Genomic DNA, 20,640 nt, shown 5'->3' with positions numbered 1-20,640 from the left:
AGCTGTTTCTTTATGTTAGAAGCCGTTGATTCATTGCTTTCAGCTGTGTGATTTCCAATTTGTTCTGTGTTAGTGACCTCTGCACTTGTTACAGGTGGGCTTGGGTTCTGAGGTTGCATTTTGTTCCTTCTCGTCATTTTGTGGAGCACTGTCTTCTGACCTTTGTTGTAGATCTTTGCTGTAGTTATAACCTTCATATGTACTGAAGTTCAGGTGGAGCTCTACAAAGTTTGGACTTATCCAGTTGTGTCTGGCTTGGGTCTGGCTGCTGTGCTCAGCTCCTTCCCGCTGCTGCCCTTGAGGGTGAACCTGGTGTGCCCCTGTGGCGAGATGTTCTGCTCCTGGACTAGCTGGTTAGATCTATCCTCTACACTCTCTGCAGGGATTGCAGCTGCAGGATTATACCTCAGGGGTGTATTACAGGCCTGAGCTGTGCCTGGAGGGTGCAAGGTGAAGTAGGGGGAAGAGGAAGCTCTCTGCACACACTTACGGGACCTGGGCTAGGACTGGGTCTGGGGGCTCCTGGAACTCGACAGAAAATCCTACTCGGCAGGCGGGGTGGGAGAGGCACTGCAGAGTGGTGGCGGGTGGCCCAAGGGGTTGGGAGAGGGTCCGGCCCACACTGCGCCTGGGCTGGGACTGGTCCCGCCTGCGCAGGGTACTAGGAAGTTCTCTGCACACTCACCGGACCTGAGCTAGGACTGGGTCTCAGAAGTACGTATTTAGAAGACCAGAATGACAGGTATTCCAAGCATGACCCTTCTATTACACATTGCTATCTTCAGTGCAGTTTCTTGGTTCACAGGTATCAGCATATATAGTCAGGGTGGGAATCCTACCAATTAACTGCTAGTTTCAAAAACCTGCTGATGTTTCTCAGGATTACCTGGCAATTTGAAGGCCGCCTAGGAGAACCATACAGGTCTTCAAGGGCCTTTGTATTTAACTCTGCTGTATTTTCATTGAGTCTACACACACTTGTGAGGGCCACACTCATGATCATTGTGGATCTGCAAAGTTCACTGGTGAGATATTTCTTTAATGTGAATTAGATATTTGGAAGATACACACTTGGCTAGCAGAGATTCCTGCCCTCTGGCTCCCTGAGTGTCTTTCCATCCAGGTAGGTGTCCTTCCAGATTTTAGAATTCCTTTTGGAGCTTTTTTCCATAATTTTATTGAGAGACAAACAGCAACAAGACAGCCCCAAATCAAATTAGTAAGAGAGTTTCAACAATCAACACATTGCATACTGTCTTCCCAGTGGTCATTTGTTGTAGAAGATGCAGACATGATATCCTATTTACAAACACTAATAGAACAAATCCTTCTATTCATTGAATCAAGAGAATATAGCTGTATATCTATCCTATAAATTCAAAATGGTCATTCAACTGTATCCCCTTTTTTTGTTTAGTTCCATGATTTGAATTGTATAGGTATGTGAACTCAGCAAAATATTCAAAAATAGTCCAGTAGTCCATAATAGTATTGGGTCCTCCACATGACTGGCAATGTCAGAAGTTGTTGACCTGAGTCCCCTACAGCTCAACATAACAACATGGCTTTACTTCTTATACTTCATTTTTTTACGTTTCTGCTGAATGGCTAAGACCAAGATAAAGCAAGACCGATGCAACAAGAACTGTAGCTTTTGCATCTGACAAAGTCAGTCAAATCCCCTCAGGATTTATTCCGAGACCCTGTACTTCAGTTTGTAGATCCTTTGTCAGTGTCAGCCATGTGGATGAGTCACAGCCATTGCCTGACCAATTTGCTCTCTGTGAAAGCCTGAGAAAATGCCTTCTCTCCATGTGACTCTCCCCAGGCACACTCTACATCACTGATCACTTTCCTCTTTGGCCCCAAAGTCTCCTTGATCAGAAAATATGGGACACAACCGAGCTACATGATGTCACAGTACAGGTTCTCATATGTCCTGAGTCCTAACTGACCCTTGAAGGCTAGGGTCAAAATGTTGGCCATCCCAGCGACCCTCCCCTTTCTCTAATTTTTGTTCTACAAACCTAAGTAGTCAACCCTTCAGAAGAGAAGCTTATTGTTATCACCATACAACCTAGGCTGTTGAACTTAACCTCACTATTTGTCTGAATATCAAACATCTTAGGCACAACATGGAACAGGTATTTTTCTTCAAGCATTGATATGTTAAACTTTAAGTCCCTACAGAATATGATGGAAAAAAATTTAATTAAAATATATTTTAAAAAATAGGTAGAATTCCATTTGAATAGCAATCCCACACTCTTCTTTGTCATTTGTGGTTAATTTTCCATCTCAGTCATCATTTTCTCTACACTTTTTAGGCCCTCCCAAAAAAAAAAAAAACCTGTTATATATTTTTGTTTCCTTGTACAATGGTGCCATATTGTGATCAGTCTGCCTACTGTTCCTCCAAAGTATTTTCTTTGTGTCATTAAAAGGCTTTATTCCTGTCCTAATCCTGTGACCTCAGTTCCCTTATGTCTGATCCACTTCCCTTCCATGAGTACTAGTTTTCCCAGCAAAAAGTCTCCCTTACCTTCATACACTGCTTTTAAGCCTAAACACCACATATTTGGAATTTGATTTAAAAATAAAGGACACCTCCCTTTGGACTCCAAGGGAGCACAAGGATAATATCAAGCCTGGGCTGAGGCTCTTGTAAGAGGGTAGAGACCTTCCTTTTCATGCTCCCTGACTGGCCCATATTACTTTCGCTCTGTCCTGACATCTTTATTGAACTCCTACTGCAAACATGCCTCTGTCTAGTATTCAGTTCTGTGAGTGTGCAGAAACTTCCCCAAGGTGGGCTCCATGGGAATTTTCTTAGATTTTAATACTACTGTTATCTTTAGAGTTCTATTATAAAATAATTTATATATGATTAGTGCTACGCAATTTTGCTGCATAATTTGTTAAATGTGAGTAAATATGTAATGGATTCAACCCCCACCACATCATGTTCAAAATTTATTTCCTGTATAAAAACTCCTCAAATTCCTTTACAGTCATCAGTGCCCTCCACCCTGCTCCCTGGCAACCACCTGGCTGATTTCTTTTGTTATACTTTGCTCTTTCTCTGATATCATACAAAAAGAAGTCCTTTGTGACTGTCCCTGTCACAACACAAAGTTTTAGAGATTCAAGCTATACCTTGCTCCTTCTATTATGGAGCAACATTCCATGTCATAGACACCACACAATCCACTCCCAGGCAATGCACATCCAAGTGACTACTATGTCTGCTTTGTTGTTGTTTTCTAGGCATCTAACAACTTTGGCCACCAGCACACACATAAAGGTAGGATGAACAGATGACTATCATCTGCTCTAACCCTGACTGATGTAAGAACAGCACCACCAATGAGGTGGTTCTTTGCCTATTGCCAAGGATGTCTGACTATCTTTAATAAACCTGCTTCAGAGGCTAACACTGTTAGACATGTCTTCCAGTGGACACATGCTTTCATTTCCCTGGGGTAAGCACCTGATAGTGCAAGAACTGAGTCATACAATCCTTGAGTGTTTATCTTTTAAAGAGAATACCAGAATCTCTTCTGCTTTGACTGCATCATTTTGCTTCCCCACCAGCCATATGTAACAGGGCCAGTTGGCCTATATCCTTACCAACCCATGTATCAATGGATCTTAAAGCTGATTTGTTGAATAAGTATCTGGTGATGGCTCATTGCTGATGTTTCCCTGGATTTCAGTCTTTGCAAGGACCTTTCTCAGTTTGTCTCATTGGTGGTCTCTCTTTTGCTGGACCACAATATATGTAAATATTCAAAACACCCCTTGCTGCACACACAGAACTGCTCCTGAGATTTTTCTTGTTACACTTGTACTGTTATTTGACCATCACCAGTGTCATGGATTCAGTAAAATGGTGCAGTAAAGAAACAGTGCGTGGGAACTTTCACCCAATCCAAGGTGGACAGCAGCCTCAACTAGAAAGAGGCACTGTGCTGTCTTGTTCACAGAGTCACAAACAAATCTGAGCTGGGTGGGCCCTGACATCTCTCAGCTCCCAAATCCCAGCTCTTAAAGTGCCTTAAGAAAGGGCACAGAGAACATCTGCTAAAGCAGGCTCTGGTCCAAGTCTTGGACCAGAAGGAATTAGATGGGAGACAATGAGTCACCTGCAGGCCTTGCTGATTAGGTGGAGAGACAAAAGCCCAGTCCCCAGCTACTCTGAGTGTCACCAAATATGGTCACTGCAGCAAAATGCCCACAAGTGATTTATGCTTAGGATACAGGGCCTGGAGGCCTGACATAGTCCAGGCTGTAGGAAGGGGCCAAGGCTGGCTGTCAGCAGGAGCTAGAGGCTGCCTGAGATTGAGTCTGTATCGCTTCCTCCAGAAGTCAGGATGGACTGGCGCTGCAGGCTCCTACTGACCCAGTGATATTGTCCTGCCACATCTACTTGGCTCTGCCCACTTAGTGTCTTACCTACTTCTTGCTGATTGAAAACACAGCCTGGGTGAGATTCTCTTTTCAGATTTCTGTCAGTGAAACTCATTGCAGCTCAGAAAGAGCTTTGACCCCCTAATGCAGCCAGATCGACTTCCTCAACTCCACACAGTGACCTGGGGGCTTCTGCTGCTCTTCATCTGTTCCTATGGTAAGATTCCTGCAGGAGATACAGGAGCCAAGGTTTGTTCTGTCACATCTTGCAGAGGCAGAACCTCAGGCTGTGGAAGAGTGGAAGGAGAGGGTCACAGGGGCAGGGGACCTTCTTTGAGGGTGTGGTAGTGGGTACATGACAGTAGGAAATGTGGGTAATGACTCTGGGAGACACAGAAAGCTCTGGGTACTACACCTGAAAGCTGAACTGAAAGCACATGGGGTGCTCTGTGTCCCCCCAGGGCAAAGGCATGGTTCAGCTTACAGGGCACAGTGCTCTGTGCCTGCCAGGCTCTCTCCAGGCCTTACCAGGAACTGATGCCAGGAGGGCTCCAGTGCAGTGTGTGTCTTTATCCTTTGACTCGCCTCTCCCAGAGCCCCTAGTATGGGACCTCAAAAAGTTCTCACACCTTTCTGCAATCCAGTCTACTCCACTCACCTAATTCTGCAACCCACATTTCCAGGCTTCCTTCCTTATATGCTACTGACTAGGGTATTTGAGGCCACCAAGACCTCCAGGAAAGAAGATTGCCCTACTTCACTTTTGGCAACTGTTAAGAGTTTTTGGCTTGGATTTATATTCAGGATCACAGAGGAGCCATCATAGTTCTCAGAGTTCTGACCCTTCCTCTTCTGTCCACCTACACCTGGCTTCTCCACAGGAACAGTCTAGGTAACAGACTCTTACATGCTGTGGCAAGGACTGTACCTAAGAATAGATGTGTACACTCATTCTAGGCTTTTACCTGAATTGTCACCAACTTAGTCCTTTGGGTCCTACACTTTCCCACCTCCTGACATGGAGGACACCTTATACCACCATATGAGAGAGCTTCCTCTTTTTTTATGGTGGAACAAGGATTGAACTCAGACCCTTGCACTTGCCAGGCAAGCACTTATTCCTCTGAGCTATCTCCCTAGCCCCAAAGACTGAGCTAATGGGCAGGCACCCCAAGAGAGCTTCCTCTTTAAGGAGGAAGCATTGTGGATGTACCCAGGCTCCTGGGAGACTCACTGCAGCAGGCTGCATCCTGTGCTGTCACAAGCACCAGGCATCAGTGTCTGATAGTCACAGTGAATACCATGCCCTGAGGTGCCAGCTGATAAGGCACAGGGTAAGGGCCACATCAACAGGGAAAGCAGTGCACATTTGGACTTGGAAAGATGTTGCTGTGAGTGGCTGCTGCCCAGGCCTCACCTGCACCAGGTGTCCTCAGACATGCTGATCCATGTGGACCTGCTGGAGGAGGGGAGCACTAGCTCTCCAGCATGCTTGGGGCTGTTTAACTTTTTCTTATGGAATCTGTCCCTGATCTGCTACACTCCACCGAGAGAGATCCTCAGGCAGCAGGAGGGAGGTACAAGGGAGATCCCAGCTGGTAGAGGTGACGTTAGCAGGGAAACCATGGGCCTGACCAACCCCAGCCAGAGGCAAGGCAGGCTTATGGTTGGGTCACAGCTGTGTGCCTCTCTCATGTCTCTCCCATCATCGTATCACTCACTGCACATAGGATGCATTCTATCTGTTATCTCACCTCTAGTGTGAAATCCCTCAGGTTGGAGGACTTTCCAGTTCATCCCCACCATCCTCCAAGCACCTCACAGTATCTTGCAAGGTTAATGCAAAGGACATTCTTTCTCTCATCTACCAATGCCCAACGAGCCTGTTTGGGCCTATCAAGATAAGCTTGGACAGGTAGCCTAAGTGACAGCAATGATAGCTCTAGGAATAAGTGTGAAAGACAGCACATGGGGGGCCGGCCACAGGTGAGGATTATAGTCCTTTGACAAGTTTAATGACAAGGAGGTGCCAATACTCTCAGTATAGGAGGCAGCTAACTGGGAAGACCCAACCCTGATCTGCATCTCTGCCCACAGCCCAGGACTCTGCTAGCTCCATCCAGACCACACACAAAGGGCAGGTGCAGGACAGCTTCATCTATGTGAAGGGCACTCACATGGATGTCCACACCTTCCTGAGAATTCCCTTTGCCAAGCCACCTGTAGGAACCCTAGGATTTGCACCCTTCTGAGGTCCCAGAGCCTTGGAGTAGCATGAGAATGGGGACTTCTTACCCTGCCGTGTAAGCTGTCTGGGGACCTGGGGAAATTCAGACACCTGTTCAGGTGCTCTGAGCTTTGGGCCAGGCTCCAATGCTGCTTTCATCTAAACCCCACAGTCTGTTTTCTCCTGACTGAGGGCATTCCCAGTGAGCATGCTGAGGCCATAAATAATGAAAGAATTTTGGCAGATTCTTGGCTCAAAGCTTGGGAACCTGAATACATTAGCTCTAGGTGCTGAAGATAGGGGCAGAGACCTATACATCCCTAGCTTTGGTTGTGCCATGTGTATTCTGCTACCAGGGAGATGCTTCCGGGTGAGATTCTTTGAGCTCTGAGTCCTGCATCAGCTGGTGGCTCCAGCAGTTGATACCATATATTGGGAGGAGGTGAACAGTATTGCCTATGCACGCTCCATCCACCATAATCACTGTGAAATCTGACAGGACCAGGTACCTTTGCCAAGGAACAAATGATGGTCTTACAACTGGAGACTGTACAGGATGGATAAGTTTCTTTGACATTCAAACTGTAGGATAAAAAATATTCCATCATTCTTCTATGGGGGATTTATCTCCATCAAGTACTCTTGTGGATGTGGGGAGTCCTTCCGTTGTTCCCCCACTAGACAGGTGCAAGAATCGTACTAGACAGGACAATGTCAGTGTGTGCAAGTTATGGGTGATACAGAGGTCTGAGAGTGACAATTTCTCAGCCTTAGGAGAAGTAGGATCCAGGCCCTCAACAACCTGGACTTTACTGTATGGCTGGACTTCATCTCAGCTTCCCCAGCATCTGAGGCTGGTGTCTTGGTGGTCAGGGATTAGAAAGATCATGTGTGAGCAGAGCATCAGGGGCAACAAGGATGTGGGTGGCTGGATGCACATTTGGTACATCTGGCTTGGACCACTCCACAGCACTGGAATAACCATCTGCCATTGTCACTGAGGGTCTGCATAATTCCTAGGTACTGAACACAGAGGCTCTAAAGCAGGGGAATCTGGCCCTGCCTCTCGTCCCCATTCCTGAGGACTGTCTGTACCTTAATGTCTACACTCCTGTGCATGCCCGTGGAGCCTGTAGCTTGCCTGTGAGTATCAGATCTTGATCATCTGGGAAGGGAGCTTGTTCTTCGCCAAGATTAGAAGGCAGATGGGATATGACTCAATAGTAGAGTGCTTGCCTGCCAAGTACAAGGCTGTGGATTCATATTCAAACACAACAAACAAAAACTGAAAGAAAAAAGAAGTGAAGAAAAAAATTTAAAAAGATGATCCATCAAGACCCTGATCCTGTGTGGACCCCGATGAGAAGCTTCTCCCTCCGGTGTCTGCGGACTTCTCACCCGGAGCAGGCAGCTGACCCAAGGGAAGAGGGGTCATGGCAGAGCAGCTGCTCGCAGAGATCAGGGGCTTCTATCCAGGAAATGCCCCTGAGGCACCCAAGGGCTGAACTTCGAGATCAGCTGAGACCCCGACCATGGTTCATATGTGTGCCTATAAGATTAGACAACTTTTGATTAACATTCAGGTACTACAACTAGAGAAAAGCTTTTTATTTCAGATGGACCTGAAGGGTAACAGAGCTTGGCTGCATGAGCTGGACCTTAAAATATGAGAGTGCTGATCTTCCTGGTTGAACCTTACCCCCTACCTGTGGCCCAAGGGATACAATCCATTGGAATTTTTATGTGGCAGCTGCACAGAATCAAAGCAGTGGATAATCTATGAGGACAGCCAAAGTAGTGATTGGGCTGGCTGTGAGTCATATGGCATCTGTCTTAATTTCCCCAGGTGACGGTATGAATCCATGATGGTGGACCAGTTGTAGGCCTGGCTGCCTTGTATGATTGATCCACTCTGGCAGCTTGTGAGAACGTGGTGGTGGTCACTGTCCAGTACCACCTGGGTGTCCTGGGCTTCTTCAGGTGAGCCTGGGACTGGGCTAGGAAACTGGGCTGAGCAGGGCCACAGCAGGGATGTGACCCCTGTCCTTGCCACTTCTCAGCACTGGAGAGTAGCATGCCACTGGCAACTGGGGCTACCTGTACCAAGTGGCCACCCTACACTGGGTATAGCAGAATATTGCCCACTTCGGAGGCAACCCTGACCATGTCACAATTTTTGGTGAGTCAGCAGGTTGCACAAGTATGTCCTCACATGTCCCAAGAACTCTTCCATGGTGCCATCATGGAGAGTAGGGTGACTCTGGCACCCAGCCTCATGCTAGGTTACTTAAGGCCACCTCCACAGTGAGTGACCTCAACCACCCCAGCCCAGCCCACCTCCCTCTCACCCCCTCTTCAGAGCCTCTGGTGCAGTTTGAGCAATGCAAACAACAAAAACAGTCCAGGCATCCTGGGAATTGCTGCCTTCCTAAAACTTGCCGAAGCCCTCAAGGCTGAAGATCCACTTACCTCTGCCTCTCGGAGATTGAGCATGTTCTGTGATCAGCAAAACTGCATCACGAGGCACCTACCCTGGACAGACCATACAAGCAAGCAGCATGGACCCTGTGGCCAAGACCCCTGACCAGTAGGAAATTAGAAAAATTCTTCTTTTTAGAAATTAGAAAAATTACATACCAACAGCAATCCCCACATTTAAGGGTCACCTTCATCCAACAAGGGCCTTGGGCACACTCCTCATCTTACCTGAAAAGATGAGCCAGCCCCTACCTAAACAATTTACAAATGGTGCCAACCTGTCCACCTATGTACATGTAGACTCTGAGGCCCTGGTGAGCTGTCTGTGTGGCAAGAGTAAAGAAGAAACTCTGGCTATTATTAAATTTGGCTCGAATGATTGCTGGTATGAAAGAAAAAGGAGTAATGGCTTTATGAAGAGCCAGATCCCCACTGCTCTGCACTAATTGCCTCACCTCCATATCTTTGAGTCCTCACAGCCTTGGGTGTGAAGAAGGACCAAGATTTGCTAAGTCAAGTGTAGCGTCCCTTGGGGTAGAGGCAACCATCATGTAATGAATTAGAAAGGAATTAGAAGTAACTCATGGGGCACTGGAAAATGTCTGAGACTTGACTTTGATCCCTGACTTTCAATGCCCCTCAGACCCTCAGTAACATCACTGGAATAGTGAACAGGGCCTTCCTACCCAAGCACTCCTAGAAGCTGCTGGCTTCTGCTGACCTTCAACCTGTGTGCAGCATCATTGGCATCAACAATAATGAGTATAGCTGGAGCATCCCCATGGTGAGACCCAGCTCAAAGCCTCCACAGATGCATTCCAGTATATGGGGATCCTCAGGGATTTATAGATAGCGGTATTCTGCCCTCAACTTACCATCCTACTGTCCCTCTACCACCCAGTTCATGAGCTTCCATGACACCCAAAAGGAGATGAACAGAGAAACCCCGTAGGCTATTCTGCAGAGCACAGCAACACAAAATGGTGAGGCTCCTAGGACATGGAAGCCCAAGATTTTCACCCAAGGTAGCCAGTCTCATGAACAAAGGCTCAACTGTATATGTGGTTGTGGGTGGTGTCACCCAGAACTTGACCATTTCTTGCATTTCTAATCCACAGCAGGCCTCTCATATTCCCATCCTGAGCTGCCCCCTCCCCCTGATCCTGAAACATGCTTTACCCAACTCTCCATGCTCCTCCTGGGCTGGATGTTGCCTGCTGAGTTGATGACCTGTTGGTGGAAGGGTATGGGTGGGGGGAGACTCAAAGTGCAGTTCCAGGAGATGATGAGGGACTGTATATTCATAATCCCTGCACTCCAAGCAGCACATTATCAGTGTGAGTACATCTGTAGCTGAGAAATGATTGCCTAGGGGGCAGCCCAGAGCTGAGTCCCAGTATGGAGTCCAGGTCTGGTCCCAGCTCTTTTTTCAGCCTATGGCATCCAGAATTTAATGTTCCTCATTTCAGTAAATCTTCATGGCTAAATCCTTCATAGAAAGAGCAGTGCTGGGGGTATCACAATTCCAAATTTCGAAACCTATTATAAAGTCATAGTAACAGGGGCTGGGGAGATAGCTCAGTGGTGTAAGTGCCTGTCTGGCAAGTGCAATGTTCCGAGTTCGATTTCCAGCACCAAAAAAAAGTAACACAAAAAGCATAATACACAACAATAGACAGACCAGTGGATTAGAATACGGGACACAGAAACAATCCTTACAATTACCAATCTGGTTTTTGACACCTGAAAAGCCCACACTGAAGAAAAATGGCTTCTTTAACAAATGGTCCTAAGAAAACTCAATATTCATATGCAGAAGATTGAATTTAGATCCTTATCTTTTGTACAAAAATCAATTCAGAATGGACCAAAGACCTAGATATAAGACCTGGAAATTTGAAACTCCTAATATAAAGCAGAGGAAATATTTTCCTTAGAGGCCTAGGCCAAAAAATACAGCACAGAACTTCAGTAGCACAATAAATTACAATATAAGTCCATAAATATGAATACATGGAGTTTAAAAGGCTTTGATATGAAAAGAAAAACAACATAGTGAAAACACATCCTACACAATGAAAAAATCTATATGAAATAGTTTGCTAGTTCTCTTCAAATGAGAATTAATACCCAGAATACAAAAAGAATGCAGCCAGGTGTGGTGGTGCATGCCCATAATCCCAGAACTCTGGAGGCTGAGGCAGAAAGATTGCTGTGAGTTTGAGACCATATTACATAGTGAGTTCAAAGCCAGAACAACATAGCAAGACTCTGTCTCAAAAAAGACAAGCAAAACATTTAATACCAAAGAAAATCATAAAAGGTAAATAAATTGAACAGACACTTCTCACAAGAAGTACAAGTGTCCAAAAAGTATGAGGGTTTTTTTTAAAGTTGAACCTTTCAGTCATTAGAGAAATGCAAATCAAAACTCCACTGAGATCCTACCTCACCCCAGCCAGCACACCTATTGTCATCTGGGCATGGTAATCCATGCATGTGATCCCAGACTCTGGTAGGTTAAAGCAGGAGGACCCCAAGTTTGAGCTTGCTTAGGCAACTTAATGACTTGGGGAATCCTACCTCATAATACAAAAAGTTGGGAGATATAGTTCAGTGAGCAGCCTTGGGATCAATTCCCAGCACCTCCAAAAACAAAGATAGATAAATAAATAATAAGCAAGCAAATGGGAATGGCCATCATCAAAAATACAAAAAAAAAACAAAACCTAAATCCTGGTGAGAGACCAAGGGGGTAGGGGAAGGAATCATCCCACACTATTGATGGGAATGCAAATTAATACAGGTATTATGGAAATCAGTACAAGGGTTCTCTGAGTAACTAAAAATAGAGCTATTGCTTGATCCAGTTGTGTACCACGCCCCAGCGTATTCCCAGGTGAAGTAAAATCAGGATGATAAGAGACACCTGAAAGCTAACGGTTACTGGAGTGCAATTCATAATGGCCACGCTACAGGAATGGCTAAGGTAGCCACTCAACAAATAAATGGATAAAGAAAATGTGAATGTGTAAAGAAATATATGCAATCTGTATATATTTATATATGAAATATTATTCAGCCATTAAAAAGAATGATGTTATGTTATTTTGAAAATATCCAATACCATGGTCCCTCACTTATCACAGAGATTACATTCAAGAAATTCCCCAATAAGTGAAAATCAGCATAATAGTGACATCATAGTTAGTATTTATATATATTTTAAGGCTTTATAAACCCATCTCACACTCTGAGAAACCTTTCCCACACTTTTAAAAACACTTTTAATGTTCTTAACCCTTTCCTAAACTCATAAACCTACGTCATTTTAACAACATACATACACTGACGGTACTGCAAAATCCTGCGATATAGTGAAAAATCTGTGATGAATAATTTAGATTAATGTGTTTTGAAAACCCACGAAATAGTGAGTTTGTGAAAGTCAAACCATGAAATAGTGCAGGACTACTATAGTTATTAAGCCATGGAAGAGAACAAAATCATGTCATTTGCAAGAAAATGGATGGAACTGGACACCACAATGATACGTGAAACAAGTCTGACTCAGAGAGTCACGTATCACACATGTCGTCTCATATGAAGAATTTGTGGGAAAATAAGAGAGCAAGATAACATGATAGTAGAAAGGACATTAGAGAAGAGGAAGGGGGTAGGGGAGAGGAATAAAGGAGAAGGGGATAATGAGGGGGAAGTTACTAAAGTATGTTCAAATTGTATCCATGTACAAATATGCCCAAAAGAAGCCCACTAATCTACACAACAAACATGTACTAATAAAAAAATCCTTGTGGTTGGTGTCCAGATTTCAGCCAACTGAGGGCCAGGAATCTTGTCACTAAGTGTAAGGCAGAAGAGCTCTAGGTAAGGGACAACCGGACACGATGGCCTTTCCATGTTCCCAGGTTCCCTTGGCCCTCCTTGACTACTTCTGTGAGTTCCAGCATCCACCGAGCTTCTTCAAAGATATCAGACTACCCCACATCAAGGCTGACCATGGCAATGAGGTTTTCTTTGTCTTTGGATTCTCTTACTGAAAAGTCAACAGTGACTCTTCCTTGTGCTTCAGGAGCTGCAACAGGATCCTACAGGGCACAGGAGTGACCGCCCCTTCTGTCCACATAAGGACACTGAGGTCCTAGAAAGAACAGGATCAGATGTCCATATTTTTTGGTTTAAATATCTGTGCCAGGATTGTACTCTGAGCCCCTTCTCACTCCAGTCTGTGCCCCTTCTAGCTGTACTCACTCAGTCAATGTGTCCAGCCTGGGTGTAGAGACAAGGGTCTCAAAGGCACCATTATTTCTTTAATAGCTTCCCAGTGATAGAGAATAAGGGGCCTTCTGGGCCAAGAACAAGCCAAGACTCAATTCAGCAAGAGGATGGGATGAGCAGTGGCAGGCCGAGCAAGGGTAGGGCCAGACTGTTGCTGGGTGGTGAGTGTGGTACACGAAAGGGCAGCAGGATAGGGGTCAACCAAGACCCAGGTCCTTGTCTTCTTCCTTGCTGCAGTAGTCCTCACTGAGAAGAGCTGCTGAGCAGAAGGAGGATGAAGTATTGGGACAACTTTGCTGGAAATGGGTGAGAGAACACCCCCAGGGTGCATGAATGCATCAGGTACTCCCCCTGTCTGTACTGACCTCGTTAGCATTCTTTAATCAAATAATAACAGTCTCTCACTTCCAGGCCCTACATGACATGGACAGAGAAGGGCCATGTGGGTGCCAGTTACTTGTCTTTTCCAGTGACCTGGAATGTGGGCCATATCGCTGTAGTACTATCACAGCCTGCCTCAGAAAGGGCAAGAGAAAATGGGCCATTATCTGCTCCCTATAGAGCTGACAATAGCAGGAGGTCCTTGCTTTCCATGTCAGTAAAACGCCTCCTTTTCACTCAGGTCAGCTGCCAGGCCTGACCCAAATCAGGGGACTGAGGTCTGGACTCTGCAGGGCTCAGACTGACCTCTCACTCCATGTTGAGAGGGTGTGTCCACAGGAACCCCAATGGCCAGGGCCTCCCCTCCCCCAGCCTTCACTGGACCATGAAGAGCTGTACCTGCAACTGGACCTCCAGCCTTCTGTGGGCCGTGCCCTGAAGGCCTCCAGGCTGAAGTTCTGGTGGAGGTCCTGCCCCTGAATATCCAGGAGCTAATGGGGTCTGAGGTGAAGCACACAGAGCTGTAGCTCCTTGTGTGGGGAGGGTGGGCTTGAACGAAAGTCGGCTCTGCTTGTGGTGCCACATGCCTACTGGATTAACTCCACATTCATACATCCATTCCTTACCTATTCAACAATTATGAAGAACTACCTCATGTTCATTGCCAAGCCTACTGTGGGTCCCCTCCTTGAGGGCTTCTCCAGCGAGGTGTCTTTCTGTCTTTCAAAATTCCCCCCAAAACCTTCTCACCTCATAGTGGTCCCTGAACTGTGTTCCTTCCTCTTCCTGCAAAAAGGAAACACACACACACACACACACACACACACACACACACACACACACACATCTCTGTGCTAGATTATTCTGCAATTGCACAATTTTGAACATTGTACTTTGCTGGAATTCTGCTAGCTGCCTCCTGAAATTTGGTTGAAACTTCCTCCCAGGCTTGAATCTGCACTCATTTTGTCTGAGGAATATGGGACAGCTGGCTCAGACTTCGGAAGTTTGGGGTTTTTTTGTTATATGGAGTGTTCAGTTTTCTTCCCCTTGAAAGTTGCTTTAGCACAAGACGATTCATTCACTGTTTCAATTTCAAAATAAAAGAAAATATGTTTTTTAACTCCATTTTTTTCATTGCACAAAGGTGACAAAGCATGCTCACCCTGACTTGTTCTCCCCCAAAGCATTTTTCTTTCTGTCTTTAAAGAGCTGTATCCATCAGCCTTAGATAACTGTTCTTCCTCTATACCCCTGCTTCTACCAAGGTATCCTCCTGGTCAGTAGTTTTCCCAATGGGAATGTCCACCTTCTTTGATCCACTATACTTAACCACAGAGCTTTTGGAAGTTTAAAGTCAAAGATGAAAATTCCCACACTGCCAACCTTGACCAGATGGCAGACAAAAGCAATGTCAATCCTGGGCTGAGCTGACCTCCAGAAATGAAAGAGATGTTTCTTAGTGCACACAGCATGGTGCATAATACTTCCTCTCCAGCCTGAAAACATTACTGAGCTCCAGCTGCAGACATCCCCTTGTATGATGCTCAGTTCTGCAGATGTAAAGGCCACTCGCCAAAACAGATTCCTGGGGCCTTTTTAAGACTTTCAGAAGTTCTTTATTTTAAAAGTTTTATTGTGGAAATATTTGCATACAATTAAATTCATCTGTTTTAGCCCGATAGTTTGGAAAATTTAAGCAAATGTATGAGGGGTTGATAGAGACCTGAAGAATAGGATTATAAGAGGATGAGGGACCTTGAAGAAAATCCAATCAGCTGTGAGTCCAGGAGACAAAAAAAAAGAGCCTTCAGAATCAGCCTTCTGCCTTCAAAAGGGCAGAGTCTCTTCTCTCTGTATGTCAAGCTGTTCCCTTCAGCTCCATCAAAAGAGGCTCCCCACCCTCACCTCTGTCAATCCTGATCTGGTTCCTAAATTCTCCAATTACAGCTTGCCCCACCCTCTTCTTGATCCCACTCCCTGCCCCAGACCTGTGACTGCAAAGACTATAGATTCAGTGATTCTGGGTCTTAGGAGAGAGAGTTCCTGGTGTCTCAAATGTGCCTTTTTCTGAGTTGTTGAAAGGGTTCCAGGAAGCAGTGACCTGCTCTCTGACCACTGGCTCCCAGTGACCTCTGACTTATCAGGGCCACTCCTATGCACAGGCTAACAGTATGGGGGCTGCTCATACTCTTTGCCTGCCTCACCCAACCCCTACTCTCTGCTGAGCCAAACTCCAACCTGGGCCAAGCAATGTGGGTCAGGGCTTGCTCTGGAACTGCTCAAGGTGAAGTAGGGTGCGACCCACAGCAGCACTGAAACACATGAGTGACCCGGCTGTGCAACTAGATTAACTGTGTGCCCCACTGAGCTCTGAGGCCTACAGGTTCTTAATCCTTCTAGACCTCAAGGTGAGAATCTCATCTTCCAAAGTGTGAAAAAGATACAGCCTTTTCTCAGCCCCCACACAGGTGGGGGACTGAGGTGGGAGAGAAATGCCAAGAAGGGAAAAGATAGTGGAGATGGCAGGTGACAATGTGAGAAATGTGTAGCCTCTCTGCAGTACAGAGAGGCTCAGGCAGGTCAGAAGCCCCCTGGCAGGAGTGGAGATTTGAGACATCTTGCTCCTGTGTGTTGCCTGTGGCTGTAGCTGCTCCTGGCCATCATGTGTAATAACAACAGTAACCGTAGGACTCCATGTGTCTCTCAGTGTACACTGAAGAGAAACAGTGGCAGGAATGAGAAAAAGATAGACAAGAAGACAAGGGCTGGGTCAGGTGGTGGCCTGTACCTCATCAGTAAACAACTCCAGAACAACAGTAGGGGCATTTATTTACATCTTTGCAAAGTTACAAGACACCAGGTTGCCCAGCAACTTATAGCCAACAATGTCCAGGCAGGATGCTTTTCTCAAGACCAAGGAAACTTGGCTATTTTAGGCAATGAGGCCTCCCCCCGTCCTTCCAGTAGGATCAGTTTCTAGCTTCAGCAGCTCCCAACAGTAATAGCTTCCTGATGCCCTTTGGCTTTGAGTGTGACACTTCCTTAGACATAAAAGTTTCCTGGAACTTTCCAAAGGTGTCCCAGGCAGGGTAACTGTCCTTGGATGGTCTAGAAGCCCCTGGGCACCACTTCCCAAAGCAGAACTCACACCACCAACCTGGAGCAAAGGCATGGCTTGACTGTCTAAGCAAAGGTTATACACTTTGTGACGGCAAGTGATCATGAGGCCCTTAACAAAAGCTGACGCCTGGCGGGCCCCATGTGCACGGTGTGTCTGCAGCTTTGGATTCCCCCCAGTTCAAAGGCTCTGACTATGAACTGGGGGGAATCTCCTTCACCCTTCCCCATTCCCCCATTTGCTTGACCCCCATGGCCCATCCTGCCAGGTTCCTCCTTTACCTGCTGCTGACCAGGCTGTTGGAGGGCACCAAGACTTCTAGGCAGGCAGATCTGCCCGACCTCGCCTTGGCTCCTGCTTAAAAAGCTTACATAGCTTTATGTTCAGGATCACTGTGGAGCCATAGGAGGTCACAGCATAGTCTCACCTAGATCTGGCTTCACCAAAGGGATCATCACGGCCACAGGGGCTCAGGTACTGTGCACCCATCCTTGTTCACCTAAATGGTCACAAACCCAACCCTCTGTGGTCCTGGGCTTTCCCATCTCCTGACACAGGGGACACCTTGCACTACTACATGGGAGAGCTTCCTGCTGTGGGTGCATCTGCCTCTTACAGGGACATTATAGTGGCTTTGTCCTGTGCTGTGGCAAGCGATAACCATTAGTGTCATGGTGAATTACATGGACAGAGATGCCATCTGGAATGGAATCCTGCCTAGGAAGCATACTGCCAGAAGTAGGAGTGCACATTTGAACTCAGAAGAAAATGTTGTTAAACCATTCTTTCTGGTGTATCTGAGTGGCTGCCTCCTGGCCTCAGCTGCACCAGATGGCACAGACATGCTGATGCAAGTGAATGGTGGGAAACATTAGCTCCCCAGGATGTTTGGGATGTTTAACTATTTTTTGTATGAAACTGGCCCTTTTGCCTCATTACACAGAGGAAGGACATGATGACAATCAACTGCTTCCTTCCTTCCTGACTTGAGTCATGAGGGTTCTTATGGCTGGGCTGGAGAATGCTTTCTTTGTCATGCCACCTTGAGTTGGAGATCCCTGAGGATGGGAGATTCTCTTTTCTTTTCTTTTCTTTCATTCTTTTTTTTTTTCAGAGCCGGGGATTGAACTCAGGCCCTTGCACTTGCCAGGCAAGTGCTTACTCTACTGAGCCATCTCCCCAGCCCTGGGAGATTTTCATATTTTCAGTCAAATTTCACAGTCCTCCCGGGAACTGGTAGTCATGTCAGGGTTAGTGCAAAAGCCATTGCTATACCCCAGGAGGCCCTTTGCTTGAACTCCTAGCACTAAGTATTGGTTCCTGAAAATCTGGTCAGATAAGCTGGGCTAAGACCACAGATAGCAGTGATGGGACGGTGGGAGAGTGTGAATACCAGGATATGTGTTAAGCCAGTGTTTGCAGATCAGGGCCTCTTGACAGTGCTGATTGAGGATGACAAGGAGATGGCAGCATGCACAGGGTGTGGGAGGCACTCAGACACACCTACAAAGAAGGAAGGAAGCAGTTGAGAGTCACTGAAAGTCTCAGATAAAAGTAGGTTATGCAAGTACTCATAGTTGTTGAAAATGGATAATGGGAATATTGTGTTTGTTTACTCTTCTCTCTACCATAATGGGCTCACACCTGAGTGCTCTGCACGCTTTGGTCAGCCCTGATTCTCTCTGCTTCCTTGGGGTATAGGGAGGTATCCACTTAGGGCCACTGTTCTCCTGCTGTGGCAGCTCCACCAGCTGGTATATCCCTGACACCACAGTATGTGGGAGGCAGCTGATTAGAAAGACCTAACCCTGATGTGCATTTCTCTGCCACAGCCCAGCACTCTGCCAACCCCATCTGACCAGGTGCAGAGCAGCCTCATCCACATGAATGGCACCAATGTAGGGTCCACACCTTCCTGGGAATTCCCTTTCCCAAGCCACCTTTAGAACCACTGCAGTTTTCACCATGTGAGGCCCCTAAATCCTGAAGTGGTGTGAGAGATAGGACCTCCCACCCTGTCAGGTAACCTTTGGGGAAAGCTAGGGAAATTCAGACTCGGGGGAGGGCTCAGGTGCTCTGAGCTCCGGGCCAGCCTGCAGTGACTCTGCCATCGGAACCTCGCAGCCTGTTTTCGTCTGCACTGGAAGGATTTCAGTGAGAATGATGAAAGTCCAGAGAATGCAGGAACAATGACAGTCACCCAGATCTGGGCTTGGCACCCAGAGGTCATTAGCCCTTTGTCCTAAAAAGAAGAACAGACACATCTGTCCTCAGATTTTCACTGTGCCAAGTATTCTCTGCCACCAGGGAAGGTGTCTCAAGAGAGGTTATGGTTGGCTCCATGAACTTGTAAGAAAGTCTGGCTCCAGCATCAGATACTGAAGGTGCCTAATGAGGATAGAGGGGTAGCCTCTTGGGGACCCACCTTCACAGAGTACGTCAGCTCACAGAGCCAGATGCCATTTCCCAAGCCTCAAGTCCATGTTATTACAAGTGGAGACTCTGTGGGAGGATTGTGAGTTTCCCTAACAGTCTCAGGATGGAGTACACCCTACTGTTCTTTGGAAAACAAACTTCCAATCCCACATGCAACACCTGTGTAGGCTCCTCCTCTGTTCAAGAACAGATGGCTATAGAGATACATGGTGAATGTCAACACCTAAAGCCAATGGTTATGATTTCCCAACTGCGGGAGGAGTGCGGATGTCAGAACTTCATCAACCTTGAGCCCTCCCTGGAAACCTGAACTCCATTCTAAAACCCCTGCCTGTGGTTCCTGGATTGACAGAGACTTGAGGGAAAGATCATGTGTGGCAAGATAGCAGAGGGAGCAGAATGCAGAGTCTGGTTTTGTTCATTGTAGAGCCCTTGGACTAATTGTCTACCCTTGTCACCAGGTGTCTGAAAAATGCTGGAGCTCTGATGGTGTTGTCAGACCATGCTTCCCATCCCCATATTTGAGGATTTCTTGTACCTCAACTTCTACATGCCTGCAATGAGGTCTAACTTACCTTTAAAAGTCAGTGCTACACCACTGGCCTAGCAATTGCAAGCTTCAAGTTCAAGCATGAGGAAAACACACACACACACACACACACACACACACACACACACACATGCACACGCACAAGCACATACACACACACATTGAAGGATAAAAAAGATTAGAAGGGACCAGATCCAAGATGGCGGCCAGCAGAAGGCTGATGAAGGAGCTTGAAGAGATATGCAAAAGTGGAATGAAAGGGATTTCACTGACCTTATCAGACCCAGAAGCTACCACTCTTGTTGCATAGGTCCTGCTTTATCTTGGTCTTAACCATCCAACAGAAAAGTATAAAAGTGAAGTATAAGAAGTAAAGCCGTGCTGTTATGTTGAGCTGTAGGGGACTCAGGTCAACAATTTCTGACATTGCCAGTCAAGAGGAAGCCCCAATACTATTATGGGCTACTGGACTCTTTTAGAATATTTTGCTGAGTTAACACACCTATAATATTCAAATGACAGAACTAAACAACAAAGGGGATACAGATGAATATCTATTTTGTATCTGTGTATTCAAAATGGTTAGGATAGATATATAGTTACATACCCTTAATGAATAGAGGGATTTGTTATAATAGTGTTTGTAAATAGGATATCATGTCCTCATGTTGTACAGCAAATAACCACTAGGAAGAATGTATGCAATGTGTTAATTATTGAAACTGTCCTACCAATTTG

The 20,640-nt window shown here is 46.2% G+C and overlaps 1 protein-coding gene and 1 pseudogene across 3 annotated transcripts in view; both read left to right on the top strand.

Moving 5' to 3' along the window:
* The window catches only part of LOC101581730 (cocaine esterase-like), a 321,818-nt gene that overhangs the window by 204,444 nt on the left and 96,734 nt on the right, over nt 1-20,640 (top strand). The window lies entirely within an intron of this gene.
* The window catches only part of LOC101586180, a 21,985-nt pseudogene continuing 7,625 nt past the window's right edge, over nt 6,281-20,640 (top strand).

Source organism: Octodon degus, unplaced genomic scaffold, assembly GCF_000260255.1.
Source record: "Octodon degus isolate 3935 unplaced genomic scaffold, OctDeg1.0 scaffold00011, whole genome shotgun sequence".
Lineage (NCBI taxonomy): Eukaryota > Metazoa > Chordata > Mammalia > Rodentia > Octodontidae > Octodon > Octodon degus.
The sequence above is the reverse complement of the archived record's forward strand: the minus strand, read 5'-3'. Positions and strand labels throughout refer to the sequence as shown.